Source organism: Spermophilus citellus (assembly GCF_964194105.1).
Source record: "Spermophilus citellus genome assembly, chromosome: 1".
Taxonomy (NCBI): domain Eukaryota; kingdom Metazoa; phylum Chordata; class Mammalia; order Rodentia; family Sciuridae; genus Spermophilus; species Spermophilus citellus.
In genome coordinates, this window is record NC_138182.1 from 47,358,311 (window position 1) to 47,372,911 (window position 14,601).

Consider the following 14,601-nt stretch of genomic DNA (forward strand, 5'->3'; position numbering starts at 1 on the left):
AGAAACTGCTAAAGTGTCTCCTAGAGTAGCTGTACTATTGTGTTTCCACCAACAATATGTGAGAATTCTAGCAGCTCCATACCCTCATTAGCACTTGCTCTTATCAGGTTTTTAAAAAAATCTTATTATTTATTTGATGGTTTTGGTGGTCAAGCCCAGGGCCTTTCACATATAGGGAAGCACTCTACCACTGAGCCAAATCCTCAACCTTTATTAAGAAATTCTTTAAAACAAGTTCTAACCAAGTTGCTCAGGCAGCCTCCTACTTGAGATTTCCTGCCTCAGCCTCCAGGTATGCACCATTGTTCCCTGCTCAGTATTTTTTGTTTGCTTTAAGCTATTCTAATGATGTGGAATGGTAGTGGGAACTTACTTTGCATTTCCCTATTGTGTATTAATGTTGATCTTTTCATGTGCTTTTTGCTATCAGATTTCCTATGGTGAAATATTTGTTCATATCTGACCATTTGAAAAGATTGGACTGTTTTCTTAAGTTGTGAAAATCTTTATATATTCTAGAGAGCAATAGCAATATATAAATTTAATTTAATCTTCAAAATAATCCTTCACAGTGGATACTGTTAGCCTGTACAATATTTCTATTAGGTATACTGCTGAGGAAAGGGGCAATATATTATAATAGCAACCTTAGAATCATCTCGTTAGGAACATATTTGTGTTGAAAAAGGTAGTTTTCCACTTTAAGTCTTTTACTTCACTTCTGTATATTGGTGATCAAAAGTATGTTTTTAAAATTACATTTCAAATATCTGTTATTATCAAGTAATAAGATATTTTATATAAATGGATTTTCTCAGTAGCAAAGGCTTATCCTTTAATATATCTAAACAGCATAAAATATCTTCATACTTGATGTCATTCGCTTTATCATTTGGAAGCCTGTATCATACTGATGCCATATCTTCATGACACTCAGCATATGGTGATATACTTAGAGAATATGTACAACTTGTTGACTTTACAGAATGGCTTAGAATTTAGACACTTTTTTTTTTTTTAAAGTTCTGGGGTTTGGACCCAAGGGCACTCTACCACTGAACTACATTCCCAGCCCTTTTTATTTTGAGTTGGGGTCTTGCTGAATTGCTGAGGATGGCCTTGAACTATTGATCCACCTACTTAAGCTTTCCAAGTAGCTGAGGTTAGAGGTGTGTGCCACCAGGCCCATCAAACACTTTTTTCCCCCTTCCCTATACTGGGGATTGAACCCAGGGGTGCATAACCACTGAACCACATCTCCAGCCCTTTTTATTTTTCATTTTGAGATAGTTCTTGTTAAACTGCTGAGGCTGGCCTTGAACTTGGGATCCTCCTGCCTCAGCCTCCCTAGTCACTTGGATTATAAGCATGTACCACCATACCCAGCTGAGGCTAATCACTTTTGTAGTTTATATTTTTGGTACCAGGGATTGAACGCAGGGGCGCTTGACCACATCCTCAGCCACATCCCCCAGGCCTATTTTATTTGGAGACAGGGTCTCACTGAGTTGCTTAGTGCCTTGCTTTTGCTGAGGCTGGTTTTGAACTTGCCATCTTCCTGTCTGAGCCTCCCAAGCTGCTGGGATTACAGGCGTGTGCCACCGTGCCTAGCATTTTCATAGTTTTATAAGAGGTTTTTTGTTTGTTATCTTCTCTGATTATTAGCTTTGTTACTTGTTCTGATATCATCTTTTTACTATTATCCTCTTTTATCCTTTATAATTTCTATTTCTAATTAGCTAAAAGAAAATAATGAGATATTAGGCTTACATGGATATTGTCCAAAAGGAGTTTCAGTTGTGGGGCCAGGGAGATCAATGGACTTAATTTGCTTGAAGAAGCTTGTTTCTTGATGTTTGGACTCTGAATAATCATTATGGATAAGTGTTTAGCTAAAGTAAGCTAAACAGGACATTTGGCAATAGAAAAAGTGATGTTTTTTTCTCTTTTGCATTTTTTGTTAATTTGTTAAACCATGAAGATTATTTAAGAAAAGCAGTAAACTCATACATGTTAGAGGAATGGACTAAATGGGCACTTCATAGGCAGAAAGTTGAATTACACTGCATCATTGCAAGCACTTGGGGAGGTGCTTACTGTTTTCAAGCCATTTTAATTAACTTAAACTTTTAGAATAAATTAATGTTTACCCAGGGGCCAGGGTAACTAGCTATAATGTTTTTGCTCCTTGGCCACCTTGTCAGATAGATGATGACTTGGAAAGCAGTTTTACTGGCTTCAGTTGTTTGCTCCTTCTGTTGGTCATTGTACAGTGGAGCAAAGCTGTAGCAAGGTGTCTGGCACATGGGAGATTTGAAATATATGCAGAAAGTCTTGTTGCAAAGAAAAAGCTGTGTATATCATTTGGAAATGGTAGCATTATGAAATAACTGATTTTATTGGCAATTTTTTGATATTATTTATTTATTTTTAGCTGTAGATGGACACAATACCTTTGTTTTATTTATTTATTTTTATGTGGTGCTGGGAATTGAACACAGTGCCTCACACATGCTAGGCAAGTGCTCTACCACTAAGCTACAACCCCAACCCTAGCCCTGATAACTTTTTCAAAATAAGTTTTTTTTTTTTAATCAAACTTGCAGTTCTATTTAAAATCATTTTGCTATGTTGGACTTTATAATGCAGACTAAAAAAAAATTATAAACTTTATTGACTCACACTTTTTCATTGAACTTTGAATTTTCTAGTGGATTTTATATCTTTAGAGAACCTACAGGTCTGCATCTGGTATTGTGCTTTGTTAGCTTTTCTGGATTACATACTAATATATCCCTTTCATATATGGGTTAATGAGTAGCCAGATAAGAACCACCAATCCATTGTTACATTAAGAACCACAGTTTGTTCTTTCCCATTCTCGTATACTTTTTGCCTTTCATTGTTGTATTTATTTGATATTAATTCTTAAAAACTGAAATTTTATATTTTAAAATAACATGGTTTTAATTTTGTTTCCTCGTATGTTCTCATTCTATTTTATTGTTAATTTTAAATTAAGGCAGTAAACACGAGCTTAGTAATGGTTTAAATGAAGGTAGATCTTGCTCCTTGGTTGTATCTTTCTCCTGGCCTATACCTCCCTCCCCCTTGCCATTTTTTACCTGTAGATTTGCATGTTTGACCTAGTAGAATAATTGAGTCCACAGCAACATGGGCGTGCCTCCCTTAGAAACAGTTTCATGTATGACTCATAAGCTGAAGCACAGACACCACTTCCCCAATCTACAGGAGCCATTTTAACAGCATAAAACTTGCCGGATTGCTTTTTATTTTCAAGCCCAAAGGACAAAATCTAAAGAGAAAGAATGTTTGAAGGTAACTTGTTTTATATATTTGCTTCTGGTTATTTCTTGAGCTGATAAACGGAGGGTGGTTCTTACCTGTTGAGAAGAACATGGCTGAAAGTGTTCTTTAACTCTGATAAAATGTGTATAGTCAGTCACATGCCTGATTGCACTTAACTACTAGGGGGAAACAAAGCATTAAGATACTGGAAAGTTTTAGGTTTTCTTGGTAAAGAATCTTAAAAACTGTTTTTTGCATGATTGGTGTTTTCCCCCTATGTGACTTCAGAAGAAAGGATTTTTTCTTTTTTGACTACCATAAAACAACTAGGTTAAATTTTAGTTTAAGAAATCTAATCATTTGTGGGACTGGCTGTCAAGTTATGATTAAATAAACTGTAATGCTCTTGTGATATGGATGTTAAAAAATTTAGGGGTAGTGGCTTTGTTTTGTCATTTAATTAAAGAACTTTGTGACAACTCATTCACAGGTGTTGCTCATGGACAATTCTATTTTTTTAAGTTAATGAATTATGCTAAATATTTTGAATACCAAAAGTTTAAATAAAGTGAACAGTTATTTAGATAACAAGTAAAGGCGAGTTTAGAGTTTTATGTAAAGAGGAAGAAAGATTCTAATGATTCATTTACTACTAGAAAAAAAAATGAAGCCATCATTCACATTGGAAACTTGTTTTGAATAACAACCTTGGAAGCAAAGCTGTCAAAATATGTACTATTTCTATTTTGTATAAAAAGGAAAAGTGGAGAATTTTCTTCCCTTTTTCCTATTCTTAAGATTTGAATATTTTGCATAAACAAAAAACTTTTTGTGAGAAGATTGCTCAGTCTTTTTCTGAAATATTTGTCATTTTTAAAATTGTGAAATTTTAGCTGGCAAAGTATACATTCTGGTGTGCCTTGAAGTTTAGGTACTCTGAGAATCTGAGTGCAATAGTATTTTACTTAACATATTTGAAACTAAAATTTGAATAAAAGTAAAATTTGAGTATGCAATAATTAGGTCTAAAGCTTTTGGAAATAAAATTAGCCAAATTATTTATTATTGACCAAAATGATAATTTAGCTGGTTCATTGAGAATTTATTCTTACAGTTTTCTGAATTTGCCTAAAGCCCTATCGGATTTGAAAAAGAATATAGAAAAGCAGTTATTACTTCTTACCCTTTTGAAAGGATTGTTGATATTAACAGATCTCAGTTTTGTGGAATTATAAGAAAGACTTAGCAGACATTTTGCCAATTCAGGTCTGAACCATTTGTTATTATCTTTGTTTGCGTATTGCTGGTTTAGTCAGCCTGAGTAAGCAAAGGCTGTATTTACTTCAGGTCTGGACTGTTTGAAAAATCTAATGAAACCTTTTTGCCTTTTTTTTTTTTCAATTTTTAAAGGCCAGTGATCCATAAAAGAAAAATTTAGAGGCACAAAAATAAGCAACGTAATTAAGGTTTTATTTGTTAAATAAAAGTAGAAGAATCAGTGATTAAAAGTAGAAGAATTGGCTTCTTAAGATGAGGAAGCTAAATAAATTAAACTAATTTTATATTTAATTAAATTAACAATTAAAATAAAACAGACACTGGTCATATATATATATGTGTGTTTCATGTTATGTGAAAGTCTGGGGTAGGGCTTTAAGAAGGGAGAAGGTGGTGGGGAAGGAAGAAAACTGAACTTCAACTTCTGTTATTACATAGCTCCCCTACATTGTTTTCCTTCCATAAGTTGAAAGTTTCAACCAGGTCAACTGAATTAAACTTAGAGATTCTGATTTAAAGAACTTTTGTGCTGAAAAGTTCTGCCTTACTTTTGTAGATGAAGAAATAGTTACCCAGATGCTGAGACTGGCTCTGGGTTAGGCAGCGCGTCCAGTCTGGAGCTCCTCATGCTAATACACAAAAACAAGTAATGCTTTGTTTGAAATGGCCTGTGTTTCCTTAAGAATAAATAAAACCTTAAGTTGTTTGGTGATAATTATCAATCAAATGAGTTAACCAGTGGTTTTGAAAATTAAAAAACCAGTGGTTTTTTAATCAGAGAAGATGATACGTTTGTTTAAATTCTGCAATAGTTTTTGTCATTTAGAATTTTTTATAGTTGAAGCATAGTTTGTAATATTGCCTCTGTAAAATAGTCCTAGATGTTAATACAAAAAATTGGGAACTTATTTGAACTTCTGGATACAAGAAAGGTTTTTTTTTTCCTCAGTTTTACCTCATATTCTATTAGGAGCACAAATACTGTCTAGTATTACACCTGTTCTACTAAAATAAGTGTGATATGTACATGTTCACAAAATCTACAGTTCTCTAAGCTTTAATAGTACACATTTTAAATTTAACCTTCTCATAGTAATATAATTCCATGTCTTCATATCCATATATGTCAGTTATCTTTAAAATCTAGAGAATACAAAATCTTTTTCTACTGATTTTTAAAATATGTGTTATTGGGATGATTGGAAATTCACTTTTAGATCAGCTTGTTCTTGAGATGTGAAATTTTGTTAGGTCCAATTATTTATTTATTATTAATTTTAGCACTGTGTACAACTGTTGAACCTTCAAAATTTCTGAATATTCTTAATTCAATATCAGATCTTCCAGAGCATGGCCATTGTTGTCCTTAAGCAACAGATGGCACAAAGACTAGAAACATGGTCTCTATCCTCACATACTTAAATTTCTTGTTGGGAAAATGGCTTGGTAACCACAGGTTGAAATAAGTAAAGAATAGAACCAAACCACCAATTAAATTCAGGGTCACACTGCCTAGAGATGAAAGATGACTAAAATCTGAAATAGGAAAGTTTATCTTGAAGGAATTATGAGTATTGAAGAATAAATAACATTTACCCAGGTTAAGAAGAGTGATTAAAAATGATACAAGCACTGGGTGCAGTGGTGCACATGCCTATAATCCCAGGGAGGCTGAGGTGGGAAGATTGTGAGTTCAAAAGCAGCATCAGCAGCCTAGCAAGGCCCTAAGCAAGTGAGGAGAACCTGTCCCTAAATAAAAAACAAAAAAGGGCTGGGGATGTGACTCAGTAGTTAAGCACCTTGAGTTTAATCCTTGGTACCCCCCCAAAAATAAATAAAAATAAAATATATGCAGTTGGGAATGTAGCTTAGAGGTAGAGCACTTGCCTAGCTTTCACAAGGTTCTGGGTTTGATTGCCAGTACCCATTTTAAAAAACAATAAAGATATAAGCCCTATGAGATCAGAGATGTTGTATCCTATTTTTTTTTTTTTTTTTTTTTGTCTTTTTCAACCTTCGACAAAGTACCAAGCATATATGGGTAGGCAGATACCACATATGGTATTAAATTCTTGACTACTCTAGGTTGGTATTTTATATGGCATTGTGACAAATTCAGATGGACATGTCCAGAATTTAAGAGTGGCAACTCAAGAAGGCATGTAGCCCTCTCTGGTGTGTGTACATTGTAGTCATTTAGAAAAAAATTTAACACCTGCCAGACTGGGGATGTAGCTTGGTGGTAGAACACTTGCCTAGCATGGGCAAGGCTGTGGGTTCAATCCCTAGTAAAGTCAAAAGAAGAAACAAGCAAACAAAAAAATTAACATCTATCTGCATGTCTGATGTTATCTTTTTTTGATGGGTGTACTGGGGATTGAACTTGGGGGCACTTGACCACTGAGCCACATCCCCAGATCTGTTTTGTATTTTATCTAAAGACAGGGTCTCACTGAGTTGCTTAGTGCCTCACTTTTGCTGAGGCTGGCTTTGAACTCATGATCCTCCTGCCTCAGCCTCCTAAGCTACTGGGATTACAGGTGTGTGCCACTGATCCTGGCTCTAATGTTATCATATTGTTCAAGCAGTATAATTGTCAACTCAGTGTAAGAAAGAATCGCCTTCAACTCAGCAATTCTGATTCATTAGGCTTAGTGTTTGGTTTGATAGTCAGCATTTTTATGAAATATTCTAGATGTTTTTGATTCAGGTGCTTATAGGCCATATTCTTAGGGAGTTTGTTTGCAGAGTTAAGACTTTGAAGAGTGATTAATCAATTATTTAGCATTTTAATTTTGAATTTTTAAGCAGCAGTGATATTTTGAAGTCCACAACCTCTACAAAAGAAGGTAGGTGATCAGGGTACTTTATTATCATTGTTCAAACCTATGTAGCCTCCTTTCTCTATCGTAGGTATCCCTTTATTGGCTGTGTGCCTTTCAACTGCGCATCTCCACATCTTTTCTATAACTTTGTTCCGTTTTTACTCCCAACCCATTGTAGTATTAACCATGATATATAATTAAACTAATTTTTGTTTTTCAAAGTAATTAGCCCATTCTTTATGTCTCTAAACTTTTAATATTAGCTTTTTAGTTCCACTTGGTGCTTTATGGATTCTCTTTTCAACCCCTTATCCTTGGGGCTCTAGGAAAAACATTACTGATCTAGGGGGCAACATTTGCAGTTTTTTGAAACCCTTCTCTCCTGAGAAATTTGTAATTGTTTGAGTATGGAGAAAGTAAGTTTTTTTAATACCATGTAATGCTTAGCTGTGATTTTTGAAGTTTCTTTGGACATTGAACTGCATCATTGACTGCATGTTTGTAGGCTTTGCCTAATGTTCCATCCTATTTAATGGGACATTGTTAAATGTTCACTGAATCTCATTCTATGAATGGGAAGAAGAGTTCCACCAGTTGAACTGTCTGAAAATGATCATTGCTTCCATCAGTAGACCAGAATACCTTACTCCTTTACTTAGGATCTGCACTCATGTAAATGTTGGAAAATAGATCAGCATTATTTTTGAGTCAATTCGAATGACTCAGGCAGTTTTCAGTCAAATGAGCAATTTTTCTTCCATTGTGAAGAACCTATCAGATGTGTTGTATACTACAATAAAGGTAGTTATGGAGCACATTACGGGATCTTCTCTGGTCATGATTCTACAATGCCCCCACCTCACCCAACAAGAGAAAATTGAACTCATTTATGTGCTGTTTGCTTTTTCTTCTTAAGGTTTTATTTTTTTATTATTTTTTAAAATTTATATATGACAGTGGAATTCATTACAACTCTTATTACATATTGAGCACAATTATAATAGTGCACAATTTTTCATATCTCTATATACAAACTATATTCACACCAGTTGGGGTCTATATATACTTTGGATAATAATGATCATCACATTCCACCATCATTTCTAACCCCATGCCCCCTCCCTCACCCTCCCAACCCTCTGCCCTATCTAGAGTTCATCTAATCCTTCCATGCTCTCTTCCCTATCCCATTATGAATCAGCCTCCTTATGTCAGAGAAAACATTTGGCATTTGTTTTTTTGGGATTGGCTTACTTCACTTAGTATTATCTTCTCTAACTCCATCCATTTACCTGAAAATGCCATGATTTTATTCTCTTTTATTGTTTGGAACTTTTTGCAAAGGGAATCACATCATATAATATACTTCAATGATTTGCTTCTTTCATTTAACTTTGAGATTTATCTTTTTTAAAAAATATTTTTGTAGTTGTCAGTGGACTTTTATTTTATTTATATGTGGTGCTGAGAATTGAACCCACTATCTCTTTCTAGGCAAGTGCTCTATCACTGAGCTATATCCCCAGCTCTCTCATATTTATCATAATTTTCATTGCAGTGTAGTATTCCATTGTTCATCTATACCAGAAGTGTGTGTGTGTTTCTTTTAAACATTGGGGATTGAACCCTATGGTGCTCTATCACTGAGGTACATCTCCACCCCTTTTTATTTTGAGACAGGGTCTCCCTAAGTTGCCCAGGCTGCCCTTGAACTTGATTCTTCTATCTCAGCCACCCAGATCACTGGGATTACAGGCATACACCACTGCCCAGCTATCTATTGTGTCTTGACGGCGTTAGATTATTCCCAGTTTGGAAAAATTCTAGTACATATTTCGTGGAACTGAGTGTTAGAGTTTTGGGGCAGAATCTTATAAAAACTGAAGTGTGTGAAAACTGCAGAAACATTGGGTCTTTCAAGAAAAGTAATTTTTTTTTTTTTTTTTACTTTTTATCAAAAATATTCTTAAGCGAAACTGCCTTTTAAAAATGTGCCTCATGGTAAAAAATGCAACTAGTATGGTTTGGTAGCATGTCCTTGATTTGTGCTAAGGCACTAGTATTTTCATCTACATTTGCTCTTGCATTATCAGGACAAATGTCAACACAGAGAAAAAAGGGTAAATAATATGTTAATATTATAATGATTGTTTTGACCTCATGAACTCCATGAAAAGTTTTCCAGATCCTCTGTGGGTCTGTGGATTATTTTTTGAGAATCATCATAATAGTGCAACATTGGAAATAATCCAAATGTCCAAACAATATAGGTTAGTTAAATAATAGTATATCCACAAAATTATGTAGCAGAAATTTAATTTAACTAATAATATAGTATTTTTCATGTCCCTCTAATAAGGAAATCAACATTTCTCAAAGAAAGTGAAAGTGTTTTCCAAGTCTCAATATTTCCATTTAGTTGGTTCCTTTGTGATTAAGAAAAGGGAAGTTGAAAGGCAGATTCGGTTACTGGCTTCTCTTCTAGTCTAAGAGATCTCTGTATAGTAACTTTAATTTTCATGGTAAAAGGAATTGGCAGTGTCATCAATAATTTTTATATGTTTTATAGTAATATGTGTACTGTGCCTTCAAATTAACCTATTCCTGTAGATTCAGTTTCTCATTAGTCATTTTATGATTTACAGTTTCTTAATTTAAATCAAAATGTTCTTAATTGACTTCCCCTTAATTGAAAGAACTTTAACTTGCTGTGTATGGGGCTAGGGATGTGTAGTTCAGTGATACAGCATTTATCTAGCACACATGAGAACCTGGGTTCTATCCCTTGCACCACAAAAAGAAAAAATAAAAGTTTTATACTGAATTAATGGAGTGAGTTTTAATCTGGTTATCTTGGGTGACTCTCAGGTTTCCTCAGCATAAGGTCAGAACACTTTTTGTGGGAGACACCATTGAAGATAGGCTATTTTGTACATCTGAGATATTGCTTTGTGTTATAATGGAAGTCTAATAATCATGTGTAGGCCTTAGAGTTAATATTTTTCTAAGCATTAAGTTATAAGGAATATTAAATCTTAAAATTCCTTTCCAAATACCCATTGTGTTTGTTTAAAAAATTTCTGTTTTAAAATGAACTTATTGGAGTATGCTGGGGGAATATATACAGTATAGCATGCTATTTTTTTTGTTGTTTGTTTGGTACTGGGAATTCATTCCAGGGGTACTTAACCACTGAGTCACATCCCCAGCCATTTTTATTTTTTATTTTCAGACAGGGTCTTGCCAAGTTGCTTAGTACAACCTTGCTAAATTGCTGAGGGTGGCCTTGAATTTGTGATCCTCCTGCCTCAGCCTCCTTAGTTCCTGGGATTACGATTACAGGTGTGCACCACCATACCTGGCATAGAATATCTACAGTCTTATAAGGTCTTATTTATTTATGAGATGCGGGGGATCAAATTCAGGACCTTGTATATGCTAGACAAGCACACACATTGAGCTCCTTTCTTAGATACTACATAAGGTTTGAAAAATCTACAAAACAGAAGCAGGACATGGTGGTGCATGTCTATAATCCTAGGGATTCTGGAGGTTGAGGCAAGGGGATCACAAGTTTTGAAAACAGCTTTGGCAACTTAGCCAAAACCTTATCTCAAAATAAGATAAGTAAATAAATAAATGAAAGGCTTTGGGCTGCGAATTAATATCACATGTGTTTTAGTTTGCGGGGCAACTTAAAACAATTTGTATTTAGAAATAAGTTATGTTGTGGTTATCACTTTATTCAAAACGTTTTTATGGTGTTAACATTCTAAGGTGGGCATTGTATTTGATCCTTTGATATATGGATCAGAAAAAAATTGTACATTGTTAGATAATTTATAACCTGTTAATCCTAGCCATAAACTTGAAAGGAAAGTGTAATATGCATCTAGCCTTGGTAGAATAGAATAGTTGTATATCATTGTTAACATATTTGGTTGTTAAGTGGTAGACATTAGGTTCTTTGCAGCTGCATTGAGACTTTTCCCTCCATTTAGGGTTATTGCACCAAATGTTGGAGCCAGAGGCTGTGGGGGAGGGGAGCTGAAGTGTACGGAAATGGACAAAGTCCCTCTTTCTTCAGGGGACTTAGTCCTTTTTCCCTAGATATCAGGGACAACTGAGATAATACATGTACAAGTAAGGACAGAAGTATACTAAAGAGCTGCTAGGAAGGTACTAATAACTTAGACTCTTGAAATGAATAGCTAGATCCTACTACTTGAAACTACCAGGCAAAAATGGTATTTTCTTTTCAAACCACTCATTCAAGAAATCTTACTTTAGGAGCATAGTGCCATCTTAAAACTGATTATTAGGTGTATATTAAGTTCTGTTTAGGGAAGAGAGGTTTCAGAAAGTTCAAGATGTACTTGTATGCAGTAAATTATGAGGAATCATTTTGGACATTGATCTGGAATGGAGTGGTTATACTTAAAGCCTGGTAGAATTATGGTTGTGGAAGCTTATATTTATAGTTAAGGTAAAAGTTGATCAATATGAGTAGAGAAGATAGCTGCATTTTTATTTTTTACTCAGCCATAGTGTTTTTTTCAAATCTGCATCTCTATAATATATACTCCTAAGAATACTTGAAAAGTCAATAATAATGAATTTTGTGTGTTTATCGAGTCTTGGATCCCAGTACCAAAATACTTTTATTGGCTCTGTTTTCAGAAATACTCTTTACCATTATGTGTTTCTGATACAATACTTTGACAATTTTCACATAAACTATTGAACTATTTATAAAACAAGACATAAAGATAGAGCAGAGAAGGCAGGAAATACTTGACGTTTGTATGCCATATCTTATTCTCTGCTTCCTGTCAGTTAAACCACGAAGAGAGGAACAGACACAGATGTACAATTGCTGCTTTAATTTTCCATTGGGGAAACCAGTTAGGCATAAAGCTTGTTTCATTAAACTTTTGATACTTGTTGATTCTAGGGATGTTATAGGCTCATTTTATATTCATGGATCATATGGATTATCTGGTGGCAAATAGATATTTGCCATAGGATCTAATAGGAAAGCAAAGCTTTTTATGTTGAAAGTGTGTTTCCTTTTATGACATTTTTATAGAACATAAAGATTGGCATTCACCAACCCAGCTAAAAAATAAAATTTAAGTTAAAAAAGTCAAATCTTAAGGATTCAAATTTGCTTTTTTAAAGATTGAATCTTTAATATTTAAGGATTTCACAGGAACCAATAAATAGTTTTTTTTTCTTATGTTTTGAGACAGTGTCTTGCTAAATTGCTGAGGCTGGCCTTGAGCTTGAGAACCCCCTGCCTTAGCCTCCCAAGTTGCTGGGATTACAGGCATGTACCACTGTGCCTGGCTAAATAGTCTTTGGTTTATTGAAATGACTTAGACTTATGGAAAAAAGGCAGTCTTCACATGTATACTAAAAACTTTTTTGTCCATTTGTTGGGAAAGTGAATGTATATCTGTATTTGAATCAGAAAATACATGTATCTGTTACTTTGAGGATACTCAGTGAAGCCTCATTTAACCTCAGTTGGTTCTGGGAAGCTAGACATTTAGTGAAATTCTGTATGATACCCAACCATAACCATGAGACCACCATATTTTACCATTTTAATGAATGTTAGTAAGTAAAAATTATTAATAAAAGAGAGTATCTGGTTTAATTTGACTTTAACACATATGGTATTCTTAGTATGCTCAATAATAAAAAACAGAAAAATCATCTTTTACTGTCAAGTAGCTTATAATCTTACAAGATAGGATATAGGAAATGATTACAAAACAACTTGGGAGAATGAGCTTTACACCTGTTTCTGCTGTGGCATGTCTATTATTGTAAATTGTATTTGCCTTAGTCAAAAAATTGTGAGCACCTTTAAGAAAGTCTTTCTTAGCTACCTCTTATACTTCTCCCTTCCCCCACCAGTGTCTGGCTGTTAAGTTTCTAATGAGTGCTTGTTGAATAAATAAAAGGATATAGATAATACTATATAATTTCTGAAGACCATCTGGTATATAGAAAAAACAATACAGAAAGAATTTTCTCTTCTTTCTTAAGATGTTTATTTGTAAGTTACTCCTATGCAAATCAGCATTGTATATTATAGTATGCCTTTGAATTTATCTACCTATTTTTTTCATCAGATATTCTTTTCCTCTTTTATGCACTCTCAGATTATCTGAATGGTAAGCATCTTCTCTCTACAACTCTTACTTCCACTTAGCGTAGGAGAGGTCACATTTTTTGTATTCAGTTGTAGGAGAGGGGTTGTGGTGTAGCTAGGTGGTAAACATTGAAGGAGAGTGGCAGAACTTTCTATTCATGGATTACAAGATAACAATTGCAATGTATTGCCTGACATTCCCTCATTTTAAAAACAAATATTTTGAGGAGGAACATTTTTTTTGTGTGTGTACCAGGGATTGAACTCAGAGGCACTGTACCACTGAGCCACATCCTCAGCTCTTTTTTGTATTTTATTTAGAGATAGGGTCTCACTGAGTTGTTTGGCACCTTGCTTTTGCTGAGGCTCACTTTGAACTCATGACCCTCCTGCCTCAGCCTCCTGGGTTGCCTCTGGGATTACAGGTGTGTGCCACCGTGCCTGGCAACATATTGTTTTGAAGATCAATAAATTAGATTATAAGCCATTTCAGGGCAGAAATCTGGTTTATTTTATTTGTTGCAGACCTAGAATATGGTCTGGCACATTGTAAGTATTAGGTGGATATTTGTCAAATGGATAAATAGATGAATGAGCTTGACATGAAATCAGACATGGACTCACATCCCCATTGTAACTTCAAATACTTTTGAGTATTTCCTTGACAGATCTTTGTTGTGGATTTTCTGGGATCTGTCAGTACAATGATGAGTGTAATGAGGTTCCTGCCCTTATTTGGTTAACTATCTTGATTTTTTTATATCTTCATACATTTAGAGGTGAGTGTTATTGATATGAAGATTAAATAGGTCCTCTGCTAAATACTGTTTCCTAACTCATTTAAATAGTAGTTATTATTTTTTAGTTATTTTTATTTGTTATCTCTTTCCTAATCTCCTTGAGGAAGTGTCAGATATTTTTTTATTGATGCAAAAACATCTGTAAGTTACTAGAGAGGTTCAAGGATTAAATACAGTAATAGGTATATATATTGCTTTGCAAATTATAGAGTAGTTATTAAACATG

General features: G+C 34.3%; 1 protein-coding gene across 4 annotated transcripts in view; it reads left to right on the top strand.

Moving 5' to 3' along the window:
* ELF1 (E74 like ETS transcription factor 1) overlaps positions 1-14,601 on the top strand; it is a 107,852-nt gene that overhangs the window by 27,751 nt on the left and 65,500 nt on the right. Inside the window, exon 1 of one of the 4 annotated variants that reach the window (XM_081290659.1) lies at positions 3,249-3,339. The exons of the other annotated variants lie outside the window; for them this stretch is intronic. The gene's annotated coding sequence lies outside the window, so the exon portion shown is untranslated. Of the gene's footprint in view, positions 1-3,248; positions 3,340-14,601 lie in introns of those variants that run through there. 4 annotated transcript variants of the gene reach the window in all.